General features: G+C 36.3%; 1 long non-coding RNA gene across 1 annotated transcript in view; it reads right to left on the bottom strand.

Annotated features, from left to right (window-relative positions):
* Positions 1 to 8226: 8226 nt before the first annotated feature.
* Positions 8227 to 16981, bottom strand: part of LOC309643557 — a 295925-nt gene continuing 287170 nt past the window's right edge. Inside the window, exon 2 of the long non-coding RNA XR_014253824.1 lies at positions 8227 to 8502. This is a non-coding gene — a long non-coding RNA (uncharacterized lncRNA). The remainder of the gene's footprint in view (positions 8503 to 16981) is intronic.

The following is a 16981-nucleotide window of genomic DNA, read 5'->3' on the forward strand; positions in this document are numbered from 1 at the left end:
TTGTTTCCTTAATTTCTCTTTCTTATCTTTCATTGTTAGTGTATAGGAATGCAAGAGATATCTGTGTATTAATTTTGTATCCTGAGACTTTACTAAATTCATTGATTAGCTCTAGTAGTTTTCTTGTGGCATCTTTAGGATTTTCTATGTATAGTATCATGTCATCTGCAAACACTGACAGTTTTACTTCTTTTCCAATTTGGATTCCTTTTATTTCTTTTTCTTCTCTGATTGCAGTGGCTAAGACTTCCAAAACTATGTTGAATAATAGTGGTGAGAGTGGGCACCCTTGTCTTGTTCCTGATCTTAGAGGAAATGCTTTCAGCTTTTCACTGTTGAGTATGATGTTTTCTGTGGGTTTGTCATATATGGGTTTTATTATGTTGAGGTAGGTTCCCTCTATGCCCCCTTTCTGGAGAGTTTTTACCATAAATCAGCTTTTAGTTAAGTCTTGAAGCTAAGTACTGTAAATTCTCCTACCAATACTGTGTTGGCTATTCTGGGTCTTTTGTCTTTCCAGACTTTAGAATTGGTTTGTCAGTTTCCATAAAATAACTCGCTGGTATTTTGATTAGGATTTCATTGAATATATAGATGAAGTTGGGAGGAACCTATATCTTAACAATACTGAATCTTCCTGTCTATGTTCATGGAATATTTCTCTATTTAATTCTTCTTTGAATACATTCATCAGAGTTCTGTAGTATTTCTTACACAGATATTCTACATATTTTGTTAGAGTTATACCTATCTACAACATTTTTTCGTACTCTAAAAAAATTAATAAACAGAAGCCTCAATTAAATAAAATCAAGAGACCAGAAGGGAGAGCTCCCATGCCCTGCAGTGATAGCAGAGCCCAACACGAAGAAGAAAGACTCCTCTTATCCTATGAGTAAAGAAGCCCTTCCAGGCATAAAGCCCATAATAGAAGATTACAAGGCTCAAGGCATCATTATCCCTTGTACTAGTTCCTGTAATACTCTTATTTTACTGATGAGAAAACCTAAGGGTCAAGAGTAGAGGTCTGTCCAGGACCTCTGAGCAATGAACAACATTGTTATTCCTCAACACTCTTTTGTTCTTAACCCTCATACATCACTACCACCCATTCCCACCAGAATTAAATTCTTTACTGTAACTGACTCATGCAGTGCATTCCTTAGTATTCCAGTTGATGAAGCTAGCCATTACCTTTTTACCTTCACTTGGGAAGAAAAACAAGTTACCTAGACAGTAATGTCTGAGAGTTTTACTAAGAATCCTTCTATTTCTTGCAAATCCTGAAGGCTGATATGGATGATACTAAGTTCCCAATGGGTTTTACTTTGTTGCAAATGTGGATGATTTGCTTCTTTGCTCTCCTTCTCAAGCCTCTTCATAGAAAGAAAGGAACCACTACCTAAAGCTTTTAGCCTTAAAGGGATATAAGGTCACCAAAGAAAAATTTCAGTTTGCCCAAACTCAGATTCAACATTTAGGGCATCTGATATCAGAACAAGGGCTACATTTAGATCTAGATAAACTTCATGGTGCCCTAAGTTTCCAAAAACACAAACTAGCACCAACTGTGAGCTTTTCTCAGCCTAGTTGGTTATTGTCAAAATTATATTCCAAATTTCTCTCTTATGGCCAAACCCCTGTATATTTTACTCAACAGTAAGAACCCTGACCCAATTTTATGTGAAGAACTGGACAACATAGCTTTCAAGGCTTAAAGTAGAGTTTGATGAACCTGCCCTCGAGAATCCCAGTTATCAGATTCCCTTTCCCAGTTTTGTATATGAAATAGAAGGAAATCCCCTTGGGGCACTCACCCAAAAACATGGGGACCACCCATCAACCCATAGGGTATTAGAGCTAGCAACCAGATCCGGTGACATTGGGGTACCTTCTTGCCTTAGAGCCATTACACCACTGTCCTTTTGGTTAAGGTCCCTGAGAAAATCATTGTGAGACGTCCTTTAATCAGTTTTCTACTTCATGCAGTAGACACTATTCTGAATTCTCATCTCAACATTTCTCAGTCAGCCACCTCACCTCCTTTTATTAACTGCTTCTCACATAATTTTTTATGTTGTAATAACCTCAACCCTACTACTTTTCTCCCCTCCAGCACTGATGAAGTCTTTCAGGATTGTCTACCAGTGATGTGTCACCTCTTGACTCCCTATGATGATCTACAGAAAATTCCTCTGAGTAAAACTGACTTCCCATGGTTCATTGATGGTACTTATTTAAAAGGTGACAATGGCAAATATTGTGCTGGGTATGCTACTGCAACTCTTTTTGATGTTGTTGAGGCAGCATCTTTACCTCTGGCTACTTTAGCCCAACAGGCTAAATTTTACACTCCTACATGGGCTTGTACTTTAGTCAAGGACACAACTGCCAATACTTTTACTGATAGTAGATATGCTTTTGGATTAGCTCTTGATTTTGGAATGTTGTGGAAACAACATGTTTTCCTTACTTCCAGCAGAAATAAAATTAAAAATGACCCTAATGTTCAGGAATTGTTGGATATACTACTTTTATCTGCTACCTGAGCTACTATTAAGATTCAGGGGCATTCTAAACTTAACTCTCTGGAAGCTAAGGGAAATCATCTTGCTGACGTTTCCACAAGAAAAGCTGTCCTTAAAGGGACCATCAGCAGCCAAACCTCACTCATGGTCCAAAGGGACATTTATTCAAATGATAACTTAGAAAAACTGGCTGGAGAAACCAGACATTTGGCCTCAGGCAAAGAAAAACAAAATTTGAAATTCAGTAATTGTTGGTTTGATAAAAAGAGAAAGCTCTTGTTTGGACCAAAAAACAACCCAGTCCTACTGGAGACTCGAGAATTCCCATTCCTCACCACTGCACATTCATTAAACCATTGGCCTACTGACAAAATGAGAGCATCAATGAATCAATGTTGTTAGGGAAACATTAACAAGGCCACAGACAATGCCTACCTCACGTGTCTTACTTATCCAAAGTACAACTAACTCACTGAAGCCTGTGTGTACTGCTCCCAGACATCTTAAACTACTTAATGGACTATTTGAGATCTGGCTAATGGATTTCATACAACATCCTCCATTTCATGGATATAAATATGTTTTAATCATGGTCTGTATGTTTTCACACTGGCCTGAAGCCTTCCCTTGCAGACAGACTACTACCTCTTCTGTTGCTAAAGTCCTTCCAGAAAAGATAATCCCTACCTGGGGAACTCTCAAACTTTACAGTGATTGAGGAATCCATTTTACTGGCCAGGTGTTTTGACAAGTCTGTGCTGTTTGGCTGGTTTTACAACACTTTCACTTTGCTTAACACCTTCAACCCTCTGGTTTAGTCAAACACACTAATGGCATGATTAAGACTCAACTGGCAAAATTTGTAGAGGCCCTCCAAATACCTTGGCCAAAAGCATTGCCATTGGTCCTTCTAAACCTTTGATCCACTGTTTTGGAACTCATAAACTCTCACCCTTTGAGATAGTCACAGGATGCCCAATGCACTTGACTCTTGCTTCTTTTGCCCCAGAGCTCATAAAAAGAGAGATGTTTCAATATTGCAAAGGCCTAATGGCTTCTATCAAAAATAACCATGTTTTGGTAGAGCAACCTTTTCACAGTATGCTCTTGTGATACAAGGATCTTAAGTATCACACCTCACACCTTGCAACCTGGCAATTTGTCTATTGGAATAGGCACCTCCAGAGGAACTCTCTTCAATCTCAATGGAAAGGCCCCTATCAGGTATTGCTAACCAACCCTTGTGCCACCCAAATCCAAGGAATTGGCTTTTGGATTCATGTGACACACCTAGAGAAAGTACCAAACCCCAACTGGATTGGCAGATCATCCGGTGACCTGAAAGTAAAAATTTCCCAGAAATGAGGCAGACAACATCTAATGAGATAGTTTTCCCTACAGATCCAGACCAGGCCTGTTGGAAGTTTGTCACCAAACCTTTGATGATGAGATGACAGTTTAGATGATTTCCAATGTTTGTGATCTTGATAACATATGGATTTTAGATTAAAAGTGCCTGAGATTTCTCCCTCCTACCTCTCCTTTTTACTTGAATGTGACATCAATAATCCTATCTGTGTACTTTCCCTCCGACATGAGACACTACACCCAGGAAAGGTCTCTCCTGGAATTGAGGGACGAAAAGCTGCTGAAACTGGAAGCTGTGGCTCTCCATCAGTTATGCTTTTAGGGAAAGATCTTGATCAAAATGGTTAAATACAAAAAAAAAAAAAAATTAATAAACAGAAACCTCAAATAAATAGTGTCAGGAGACTGGAAGAGAGAGCTCTCACACCTTGTCATGATAGCAGAGCCCAATAAGGAGAAGAAAGTTTCTTGGCAAGAACCCAGCTAATAAAAAACCTTGGACTCTTTGTTTACTAGAGCCCTCCCAACTTCCTTTTCCTTTGTATAAAAGCATTCTCCTTTCCTTGCTGTTCGAGGACTTTAACATGGCTCACCACGGTTGCAGACCCTGAATTGCTATTCTCTGCTGATCCAGAGTAAACTCACCATTGGAGAAATATCTGGCAGTTTGTCTTAGGTCAAATAACTGATATTGTGATTTTTTAATTTCAAATTCCTATTTCTCATTACTGATATATAAGAAAAAAATTTTAACATACTTTTTAATACTAACCTTATATTTGCTTTAGTTCCAGGAGTTTTTTGCTTATTCCTTGGGATTTTCTTCGTAAATAATTATTCATCTGAAAACAAAGATAGTTTTATTATTCCATTCCAATATGTATATATTTTGTTTCATTTTATTGTCTTATTGCATTAGGTAGGATTTCCATATGACACTGAATAGCCGTGATAAGGAGGAATCATTGCTTTGCTATTAATCTTAGTCTAATCTTAGTGGGAAAGCATCTAGTTTCTCCTCACTAAGTATAATGTTAGCTATAGGTTTATTGTAGATGTTTTTTATCAAGCTGAAAATATTCCCTTCTATTCCTAGTTAACTCTGAGTTTATATAATGAATGTGTGTTGGATTTTGTTAAATGCTTTTTCTGAAAGCATTTAATTTGATCATGTGATATTTCTTTCTTAGCCTCTTGATGTGATGAATTATATCAATTATAGGTCAGATGATGGTTAGCCTTGCAGACCTGGAATAAATCCCACTTGATTATGGTTTATAATTCTTTATACACGTTGTTGGATTTGCTAATATTTTGCTGGTATTTTTTACGTATATATTAATGGGTGCTTTTGATCTGTTGTTTTCCTACCTGCACTGTCTTTGTCTGATTTTGGTATTAGAGTAATTCTGGCCTCATAGAATGAATTAGGATGAGTATACTATCTGCTTATATTTTCTGGGAGGGATTGTAGAGAATTGGTATGATTTTTTTTTCTTAAATGTTTGGGAGAATTCACCAGTGAACTCATCTGTGCTTAGTGCTTTCTGTTTGGAAGGTTATTAATTATACATTCAATTTTTTTAAAGGCTTTTGGCCTATTCAGACTATTCATTTCTTCTTGTATAAGTTTTGGTAGTTTGTGCATTTCAAGTAATTGGTCTATTTCATCTAGATTATAACATTTGTGGGTAAAGACTTGTTCATAAGATTCTTTTATTATCCTTCTAATGTCTATGGGAACAGTAGCAATGGTCAGGTGCTCTCTTTCATTTACGATATTAACAATTTATGTCTTTTCTCTTTTTAATCTTAGTTAGCCTTAGAGATTTATAAATTTATTGATACTTTCAAAGAACCAGCTTTTTGCTTTGTTGATTAGAGTTGGCCTTTTAAATCTGTGATTGAAAACGGCAATTGGGAAAATATCCTTAGAGATTATTAAAGCTATACTAGGTGGTTACAGAAAATGTGATGAGATCTGAGACAGGAAGAGTAGGAAGATTAGTGTAAAATACTCAGAGAAAAAATAAATGGCTGGATTTCAAGACGACAGTTACTGTTTATGTAAATGCATGTATTGCTTTTCCCGTGAAGTTACATTATAGGGAAAGACAAAAAGTTTTTAATATGTTGGAAATATGCTTTAAATAATATCTGGTCACTGGGATTTTCACCATTGCAATTTCTAGACCTTTCATTATGTTAAGAATGTCAAAAATACTACAGTCTTAGAGATGAGAAAGGATTTTTTTGTTGAGTGCCTTTTACCCTCCATTTTTGAACAGTGTATAACAGCCTTTTATTGGGATATGTCTACAAATAAAATTAAATTCACAGGCTGAAACTAAGAAAATCTTCCTATTTTATTCTCCTTAAATCAGGTACCAATTAATTTTGCCATAATGTTTGGAAATATCAAGAATCATGTATAAGCCAGTACTGTGGTAGTATTTTATATTCCATTTAACTCTGGATTTTTCAAAAGCAAAAAATAAAAGAGACCAGGTAAGAGCTAAGGTCCTAAAGAATTTCACTGAAAGACATTCTATGTTACAGCTGCTGAAAGAATCTAGCGTGACTAGATATCAAGAATCGCTTTTGCTGAGTTTAGCAGGATAAGAAATTCGATTGAATGAATTTTGGATTTTAATTACTTTGAGCTAAGGGAGATGGACTAGAGTTCATGCTCTCCAACTAGAATTCGTATTGGTGGCCTTTATAATATGGCTAGGACAAACACCAACTCAGATGAAGGGAATAATCCATTCGTGCTACTATCATTTTTTAAACTAAATAATTTCCTGTTTATGGTTTTCCCCTGTGTAAAATTAATGGTAGGAATAGGTGATGTGTGAGGATTCTTCTAGCTCCCAAATCTTATGGTTTGAATGTTTAATACCGGAAGAAATTTACCTTAAAACATACCATTATTCTTGATAACATAAAGAGAAAAGAAAGCTTGTTCCATAAATGACATATACGACAATGTATTTGATAAAGTTTTGTAACTATATTTATTCCTGCAAGTACACATGAGGTTTCTGAGGCAGGCAGATATTTATTATTACTTAGAGCAATAAGCACTCTAGTTCCCTACATACCAATTTCTCTCTTCAGGGGTAATCCAATGAGAATTAGTTGCTGTCCTATATTTACTGGGATCTATACTGTAAGTGAGGAACCCTAATTGTTATATAGGAAAATGGGTATAGCAGCCTTCATTTCCTTTTGAGCAAGGGAGAGAAACCTATCTCTCTAAGGCAAACAAATTCCCCTTAAAAACAGAAGGGTAAAGTTCTGTTTCTTATCCTCTGAAATAAATGAATATTTCCAGGAAGAAGAAAAGCCAAGCCTCTCTGAATTTACAACTCCTAGAACGTCTTCATGGCTTCAGTTTTCATCCCCTTTGAAATGTAAATACATTCCTCAGACAGGTAAATCTCTCCCACTTGTCTATCACTATTTTCCTACCCTTTAACTTCAAAATCTCCTCCATGACCCAGGTCCCAAATTTCTCTTCTCAGAAAGGCTTACCCATGAAGGAACATAAATATTGTAAATAATGCTGCTATGAACATAGGAGTACAAATATCTCCTCAAGAACCTGATTTCAGTTCTTTTGGGTATATACCTAAATGTAGGATTGTTGGATCATATGGTAATTCTATTTTTTAATTTTTGAGAAAATGCCATACTATTTTCCACAGTGGCTGTTCAAATTGCCATTCCCACCAGTAGTGCCCAAGAGTCCCCTTTCTCTACATCTTTGCCAAACTTGCTATTTTCTGTTGTGTTTTGTTTTTTTCTTTTTAATAGTAAATATCCTGAGAGGCAGTATCTCATCGTAGTTTTTATTTGCATTTGCCTAATAATTAGTGGTGCTGAGCATCTTTTCATGTGCTTTTTGGGAATTTATATACCTTCTGTGGAGAAATGTCTATTCAAGTCCTTTGTCCAATTTTTAAATCAGTTGTTTGTTTTCTGTTGTTATTGAGTTTTAGGAGTCCTATACATATTCTGGATATTATTCCCTTGTCAGATATGTGATCTGCAAGTAATTTCTCCCATTTTGTGAGTTGCCTTTTTATTCTGTTGATAGTGTCTTTTGATATACAATTTTAAAAATATTTTCATGAATTCCAATTTGTATATTTTTTTCTGTTGTTGCCTTTGGTGTCGTATATAAGATATCATTGCCAAAGCCAGTGTTGTGAAGTTTTTGCCCTATCCTTTCTTCTAAGAGGTTTATAGTTGTTTTTTTTTTTTTTTATGTCTGAAACATTTATATTAACATATTTCCATACATATTTCCATACAAATACAAACATAAGATTTTTAGGAATTTCATGTAATGTCTGAAACATTTATATTAACATATTTCCATACAAATAACCCAATGAAAGTTTAGTATTAGTTGTTTTGTTTGTTTTTTTATACTGCAGGTTCTTATTAGGCATCAACTTTATACATATCAGTGTATACATGTCAATCCCAATCGCCCAATTCAGCACACCACCATCCCCACCTCACCGCAGTTTTCCCCCCTTGATGTCCATATGTCCATTCTCTACATCTGTGTCTCAACTTCTGCCCTGCAAACTGGCTCATCTGTACCATTTTTCTAGGTTCCACATACATGCATTAATATATGATATTTGTTTTTCTCTTTCTGACCCACTTCACTCCGTATGACAGTCTCCAGATCCATCCACGTCTCAACAAATGACTCAATTTCGTTCCTTTTTATGGCTGAGTAATATTCCATTGTATATATGTACCACAACTTCTTTATCCATTCGTCTGTTGATGGGCATTTAGGTTGCTTCCATGACCTGGCTATTGTAAATAGTGCTGCAATGAACATTCGGGTGCATGTGTCTTTTTGAATTACGGTTTTCTCTGGGTATATGCCCAGTAGTGGGATTGCTGGGTCATATGGTAATTCTATTTTTACTTTTTTAAGGAACCTCCATATTGTTCTCCAGAGTGGCTGTATCAATTTACATTCCCACCAACAGTGCAAGAGGGTTCCCTTTACTCCACACCCTCTCCAGCATTTGTTGTTTGTAGATTTTCTGATGATCCCCATTCTAACAGGAGTGAGGTGATACCTCATTGTAGTTTTGATTTGCATTTCTCTAATAATTAGTGATGTTGAGCATCTTTTCATGTGCTTCGTGGCCGTCTGTATGTCTTCTTTGGAGAAATGTCTATTTAGGTCTTCTGCCCATTTTTGGATTGGGGTGTTTGTTTCTTTGATATTGAGCTGAATGAGCTGTTTATATATTTTGGAGATTAATCCTTTGTCAGTTGCTTCATTTGCAAATATTTTCTCCCATTCTGAGAGTTGTCTTTTCGTCTTGTTTATGGTTTCCTTTGCTGTGCAAAAGCTTTGAAGTTTCATTAGGTCCCACTTGTTTATTTTTGTTTTTATTTCCATTACTCTAGGAGGTGGATCAAAAAAGATCTTGCTGTGATTTATGTCAAAGAGTGTTCTTCCTATGTTTTCCTCTAAGAGTTTTATAGTGTCCAGTCTTATATTTAGGTCTCTAATCCATTTTGAGTTTATTTTTGTGTATGGTGTTAGGGAGTATTCTAATTTCATTCTTTTACATGTAGCTGTCCAGTTTTCCCAGCACCACTTATTGAAGAGACTGTCTTTTCTCCATTGTATATCTTTGCCTCCTTTGTCATAGATTAGTTGACCATAGGTGCGTGGGTTAATCTCTGGGCTTTCTATCTTGTTCCATTGATCTATGTTTCTGTTTTTGTGCCAGTACCATATTGTCTTGATTACTGTAGCTTTGTAGTATAGTCTGAAGTCAGGGAGTCTGATTCCTCCAGCTCCAATTTTTTTGCCTCAAGACTGCTTTGGCTATTCGGGGTCTTTTGTGTCTCCATACAAATTTTAAGATGATTTGTTCTAGCTCCGTAAAAAATGCCACTGGTAATTTGATAGGGATTGCATTGAATCTGTAGATTGCTTTGGGTAGTATACTCATTTTCACAATGTTGATTCTTCCAATCCAAGAACATGGTATATCTCTCCATCTGTTGGTATCATCTTTAATTTCTTTCATCAGTGTCTTATAGTTTTCTGCATACAGGTCTTTTGTCTCCCTAGGTAGGTTTATTCCTAGGTATTTTATTCTTTTTGTTGCAAAGGTAAATGGGAGTGTTTCCATAATTTCTCTTTCAGATTTTTCATCATTAGTGTATAGGAATGCAAGAGATTTCTGTGCATTAATTTTGTATCCTGCAACTTTACCATATTCATTAATTAGCTCTAGCAGTTTTCTGGTGGCAGTTTTAGGATTCTCTATGTATAGTATCATGTCATCCGCAAACAGTGACAGTTTTACTTCCTCTTTTCCAATTTGTATTCCTTTTATTTCTTTTTCTTCTCTGATTGCCGTGGCTAGGACTTCCAGAACTATGTTGAATAATAGTGGTGAGAGTGGACATCCTTGTCTCGTTCCTGATCTTAGAGGAAATGCTTTCAGTTTTTCACCATTGAGAATGATGTTTGCTGTGGGTTTGTCATATATGGCCTTTATTATGTTGAGGTAGGTTCCCTCTATGCCCACTTTCTGGAGAGTTTTTATCAGAAATGGGTGTTGAATTTTGTCAAAAGCTTTTTCTGCATCTATTGAGATGATCATATGGTTTTTCTTCTTCAATTTGTTAATATGGTGTATCACATTGATTGATTTGCGTATATTGAAGAATCCTTGCATCCCTGGGATAAATCCCACTTGATCGTGGTGTATGATCCTTTTAATGTATTGTTGGATTCTGTTTGCTAGTATTTTGTTGAGGATTTTTGCATCTATATTCATCAGTGATATTGGTCTGTAATTTTCTTTTTTTGTAGTGTCTTTGTCTGGTTTTGGTATCAGGGTGATGGTGGCCTCATAGAATGAGTTTGGGAGTGTTCCCTCCTCTGCAATTTTTTGGAAGAGTTTGAGAAGGATGGGTGTTAGCTCTTCTCTAAATGTTTGATAGAATTCACCTGTGAAGCCATCTGGTCCTGGACTTTTGTTTGTTGGAAGATTTTTAATCACATTTTCAATTTCATTACTTGTGATTGGTCTGTTCATATTTTCTGTTTCTTCCTGATTCAGTCTTGGAAGGTTATACCTTTCTAAGAATTTGTCCATTTCTTCCAGGTTGTCCATTTTATTGGCATAAAGTTGCTTATAGTAGTCTCTTAGGATGTTTTGTATTTCTGCAGTGTCTGTTGTAACTTCTCCTTTTTCATTTCTGATTTTATTGATTTGAGTCCTCTCCCTCTTTTTCTTGATGAGTCTGGCTAATGGCTTATCAATTTTGTTTATCTTCTCAAAGAACCAACTTTTAGTTTTATTGATCTTTGCTATTGTTTTCTTTGTTTCTATCTCATTTATTTCTGCTCTGATCTTTATGATTTCTTTCCTTCTGCTAACTTTGGGTTTTGTTTGTTCTTCTTCCTCTAGTTTCTTTAGGTGTAAGGTTAGATTGTTTACTTGAGATTTTTCTTGTTTCTTTAGGTAGACTTGTATAGCTATAAACTTCCCTCTTAGAACCGCTTTTGCTGCATCCCATAGGTTTTGGGTCATCGTGTTTTCATTGTCATTTGTCTCTAGGTATTTTTTTATTTCCTCTTTGATTTCTTCAGTGATCTTTTGGTTATTTAGTAACGTATTGTTTAGCCTCCATGTGTTTGTCTTTTTTACGTTTTTTTCCCTGTAATTCATTTCTAATCTCATAGCGTTGTGGTCAGAAAAGATGCTTGGTATGATTTCAATTTTCTTAAATTTACTGAGGCTTGATTTGTGACCCAAGATGTGATCTATCCTGGAGAATGTTCCATGCGCACTTGAGAAGAATGTGTAATCTGCTGTTTTTGGATGAAATGTCCTATATATATCAATTAAATCTATCTGGTCTATTGTGTCATTTAAAGCTTCTGTTTCCTTATTTATTTTCATTTTGGATGATCTGTCCATTGGTGTAAGTGAAGTGTTAAAGTCCCCCACTATTATTGTGTTACTGTCGATTTCCTCTTTTATAGCTGTTAGCAGTTGCCTTATGTATTGAGGTGCTCCTATGTTGGGTGCATATATATTTATAATTGTTATATCTTCTTCTTGGATTGATCCCTGGATCATTATGTAGTGTCCTTCCTTGTCTCTTGTAACATTCTTTATTTTCAAGTCTATTTTATCTGATATGAGTATAGCTACTCCAGCTTTCTTTTGATTTCCATTTGCATGGAATATCTTTTTCCATCCCCTAACTTTCAGTCTGTATGTGTCCCTAGGTCTAAAGTGGGTCTCTTGTAGACAGCATATATATGGGTCCTGTTTTTGTATCCATTCAGCCAGTCTATGTCTTTTGGTTGGGGCGTTTAATCCATTCACGTTTAAGGTAATTATCGATATGTATGTTCCTATGACCATTTTCTTAATTGTTTTGGGTTTGTTTTTGTAGGTCCTTTTCTTCTCTTGTGTTTCCCACTTAGAGAAGTTCCTTTAGCATTTGTTGTAGAGCTGGTTTGGTGGTGCTGAATTCTCTTAGCTTTTGCTTGTCTGTAAAGCTTTTGATTTCTCCATCAAATCTAAATGAGATCCTTGCCGGGTAGAGCAATCTTGGTTGTAGGTTCTTCCCTTTCATCACTTTAAGTATATCATGCCACTCCCTTCTGGCTTGCAGAGTTTCTGCTGAGAAATCAGCTGTTAACCTTATGGGAGTTCCCTTGTATGTTATTTGTCGTTTTTCCCTTGCTGCTTTCAATAATTTTTCTTTGTCTTTAATTTTTGCCACTTTGATTACTATGTGTCTCGGCGTATTTCTCCTTGGGTTTATTCTGTATGGGACTCTCTGCGCTTCCTGGACTTGGGTGGCTATCTCCTTTCCCATGTTAGGGAAGTTTTCGACTATAATCTCTTCAAATATTTTCTCTGGTCCTTTCTCTCTCTCTTCTCCTTCTGGGACCCCTATAACGCGAATGTTGTTGCGTTTAATGTTGTCCCAGAGGTCTCTTAGGCTGTCTTCATTTCTTTTCATTCTTTTTTCTTTAGTCTGTTCCGCAGCAGTGAATTCCACCATTCTGTCTTCCAGGTCACTTATCCGTTCTTCTGCCTCAGTTATTCTGCTATTGATTCCTTCTAGTGTAGTTTTCATTTCAGTTATTGTATTGGTCATCTCTGTTTGTTTGTTCTTTAATTCTTCTAGGTCTTTGTTAATCATTTCTTGCATCTTCTCAATCTCTGCCTCCATTCTTATTCCGAGGTCCTGGATCATCTTCACTATCATTATTCTGAATTCTTTCTCTGGAAGGTTGCCTATCTCCACTTCATTTAGTTGTTTTTCTGGGGTTTTTTCTTGTTCCTTCATCTGGTATATAGCCCTCTGCCTTTTCATCTTCTCTATCTTTCTGTAACTGTGGTTTTTGGTCCGCAGGCTGCAGGATTGTAGTTTTTCTTGCTTCTGCTCTCTGCCTTCTGGTGGTTGAGGCTATCTAAGAGGCTTGATGGTAGGCTCTGGTGGTGGGTAGAGCTGACTGTTGCTGTGGCGGTCAGAGCTCAGTAAAACCTTAATCCACTTGACTGTTGATGGGTGGGGCTGGGTTCCCTTCCTGTTGCTGTGGCGGTCAGAGCTCAGTAAAACCTTAATCCACTTGACTGTTGATGGGTGGGGCTGGGTTCCCTCCCTGTTGGTTGTTTTGCCTGAGGCAACCCAACACTGGAGCCTACCCGTGCTCTTTGGTGGGGTCAATGGCAGACTCTGGGAGGGCTCACGGCAAGGAGAACTTCCCAGAACCTCGGCTGCCAGTGTCCCCATCCCCCCGGTGAAACAGAGCCACCACTCGCCTCTGCAGGAGATCCCCCAACACCAGCAGGTAGGTCTGGTTCAGTCTCCCCCAGGCTCACTGCTCCTTCCCCTGGGTCCCGATGCACACATTACTTTGTGTGTGCCCTCCAAGAGTGGGGTCTCTGTTTCCCCCAGTCCTGTCAAAGTCCTGCAATCAATTCCCACTAGGCTTCAAAGTCTGATTCTCTAGGAATTCCTTCTCCCGTAGCCGGACCCCCAGGTTGGGAAGCCTGACGTGGGGCTCAGAACCTTCACTCCAGTGGGTGGACTTCTGTGGTATAAATGTTCGCCAGACTGTGAGTCACCCACCCAGCAGTTATGGGATTTGATTTTACTCTGATTACGCCCCTCCTACCGTCTCACTGTGGCTTCTCCTCTGTCCTTGGATGTGGGGTATCCTCCTTGGTGAAGTCCAGGTTCTTCCTGTCAATGATTGTCCAGCAGCCAGTTTTGATTCTGGTGCTCTCGCAAGAGGGAGTGAGAGCACGTCCTTCTACTCCGCCATCTTGGTTAATCTCCTGAGGTTTATAGTTTTAAGTCTCATATCTAAGTTTTTGATCCATTTGAGTTAACTTTTGTATGTGGTGTTAGATAAACGTCCAGCTTTATTCTTTGGTATGTAGATATTCAGTTTTAGTAGCACCATCCCCCACTATCCTTTCCCCATTGAATGGTCTTGGCACCCTTTTCAAAAATCATATGACCTTATACTAGAGGGTTTATTTCTGGGCTCTCTAGTCTTTTCCATTGGTCTCTTTGTCTTTCTTTATATTAGTACCTCACTGTTTTGATTACTGTAGCTTTGCAATAAGTTTCAAAATCAGAAGTGTTAGGCCTCCAGCTTTGCTCTTCTTTTTCAAGATTGTTTTCACTATTTGAGATCACTTGAGAGTCCATATGAATTTTAGGATGAGTTTTTCTATTTCTGCAAAAAATGCCACTGGGATTTTAATAACAATGTGATTGAATCTGTAGATCGCTTTGAGTAGTATTAACATCTTAACTATATTAAGTATTCTAATTCATGAACATGCGACATGTTTCCATTTATTTATGTCAAATTTCTTTCAGCAATGTTTTGTAATTTTCATTGTACAAGTCTTTCACCTCCTGTTTGTAGACAAAGGGATATCTGGACATTCTTTCTGTATTAATAATAATTTTGCATGCAGTCAACAGGATGGGCTGCAAGAAGTTGCCTTGAAAGATCACCCATCATGATTACTTAATATTTGAGTTACTTAACATGATAGATTCTATTCATTCTTAATGATTCTCAGGCTTGAAATAAATTGACTGAGAAATTATATTCATTTGTTTAGGCCACAGAGTACAATGTAGGCACTGCACAAGTAACCAGAAATTTAGTCTCATGTTAGAAGCAAAAGGGTTTATTAGTTTCTTCAACTTCAGTAATATAGTACTTCACTATATTTTCAAAAGTATAATTATAAATGATAATGCCACCAATAATATAATAAGATTAAAAATGGTTGAATTCATTCAAATAACTTGTATTTAAGGAAACAGAGTTATTGTTCGATAATTTGTAAAATCTAACCACTTATTTTCAAAATAAATTTAGTACAATGGGTTGAACTTATTTGTGCTTATCCCTAGGATTTAGCATGTAGCTTCTTGGCAGTTTGACATTTATTTTCAAAGGGGAGAAAACAAAATTATAAAGAGTTTGCATACATCTACTATTATTTTCAGAATACTAAGCTTGAAGGATCTGTGAAAATATAATATAATCCGGATAACACCAGACCTTCCTGAAATAGCACATGCTGGGTGATTAAAATCTCTTTTGTTAAAGATGATTTTTTTTTCTGCTAAATTAAAAAAATGAAGAAATACTATAAAGTATTTGAACTCTAATTTCCTTGGGTACTTTGAGCTAAGTCATATTATATTGCTGAGGCACTTTATGAGTCTGATGGTTTTAATTTAGTAGTCAGCAGTGTTTTTCCTGTGGAAGACCAAATAGTGATTTTCTTATGATTTGCAGGCTATAGAGTTTGTGATGTTTGATGTTTCTTTTGAGATACAGGGCCTTGGAGCTACTTACTCTGCTGTTTTTGCTGACATCACCCTATTCAACAAGGCCCAATCTGAATCACACACATTGGGAGAAAGACCCTTAGCTGGCTAACAAAAATGTCCACATTAAGCACTACTGGTGCATACCAATATGAGACAATTGTTTGAGGGGAAAAAAACCAAAAAAAAAAACCTTCTAAAACATGCAATTATTTGAGTTGCAAGCTGAAGTAACTGCTCTTTTAAAACATCATTTAAATGGAAAGAATGATATATATTCAAATTATGGTAATCAGTCTTGGGTATTTGACAGATATTTCAGAAATGAATGATGTGAGCACTGCATTTGTGGGAAATGGTAAAGTTGAGATTTTAAGTGAAACTTAAATTTGTGGAAAACTTATATTTGCCACCATAAGCTTGAGAATTTCCCAATGAATAAATACTTCTCTGATGAGATCTATGCTTATATTAACAAATATTTTTTGATATTTATGAAATCTGCTAACATTTGGAAAATCTGGATAACTCAGTTAACAAATATTTTTTTCATGATCAATGCATGATGTTACACAATCATGAATATAGGTTAAAAGCCTATACAATGTGCAACACAGGTCAATGAATATAATGGAGTAGAAAAAGATTACTGATATGGTTTGCAATTTCACATTGCGGCTATCTTTTAATGAACTACCACTTGTGAAGTTTTTGTGTAGTATCGAAAAAGAACATTCACAGTTATCTGAAATGGCTAGTAAAGTACTCCTCCCTTTTCCCATTACATGTCTTGGTGAGGCAGAATTTTGTTCATATACATCAACCAAAATAACACATCACAATTAATTCAACACAGAAGCAGAAATGAGAATCTTAGTGTCCTTTCTTAAGCCAGATATTATACAGATTTGCAAAAATATAAAAAATAACATATTTTTCACTGATATTTCTATCTGGGAAAATATAGTTCTTTTCATTAAAATGTTATTTATATTAACAGGTAATAAATTTGTTTTTATTGTTAAATTAAAAAATTATTCCTTATATTTTCTTAGTTTTAATTTCTAAATTGGCAAATACCAGTATGTAAAATTTATGAAAGCATAAGTTCTTTAGAGACCTTAATATTTTTGAAGAGCATAAATATTCTAGGATGAAAAGGTTTGAGAACCATTGCTTTATGA

This window comes from Balaenoptera physalus (assembly GCF_965194825.1).
Source record: "Balaenoptera physalus genome assembly, chromosome: 15".
In the NCBI taxonomy this organism is placed as follows: Eukaryota; Metazoa; Chordata; class Mammalia; order Artiodactyla; family Balaenopteridae; genus Balaenoptera; species Balaenoptera physalus.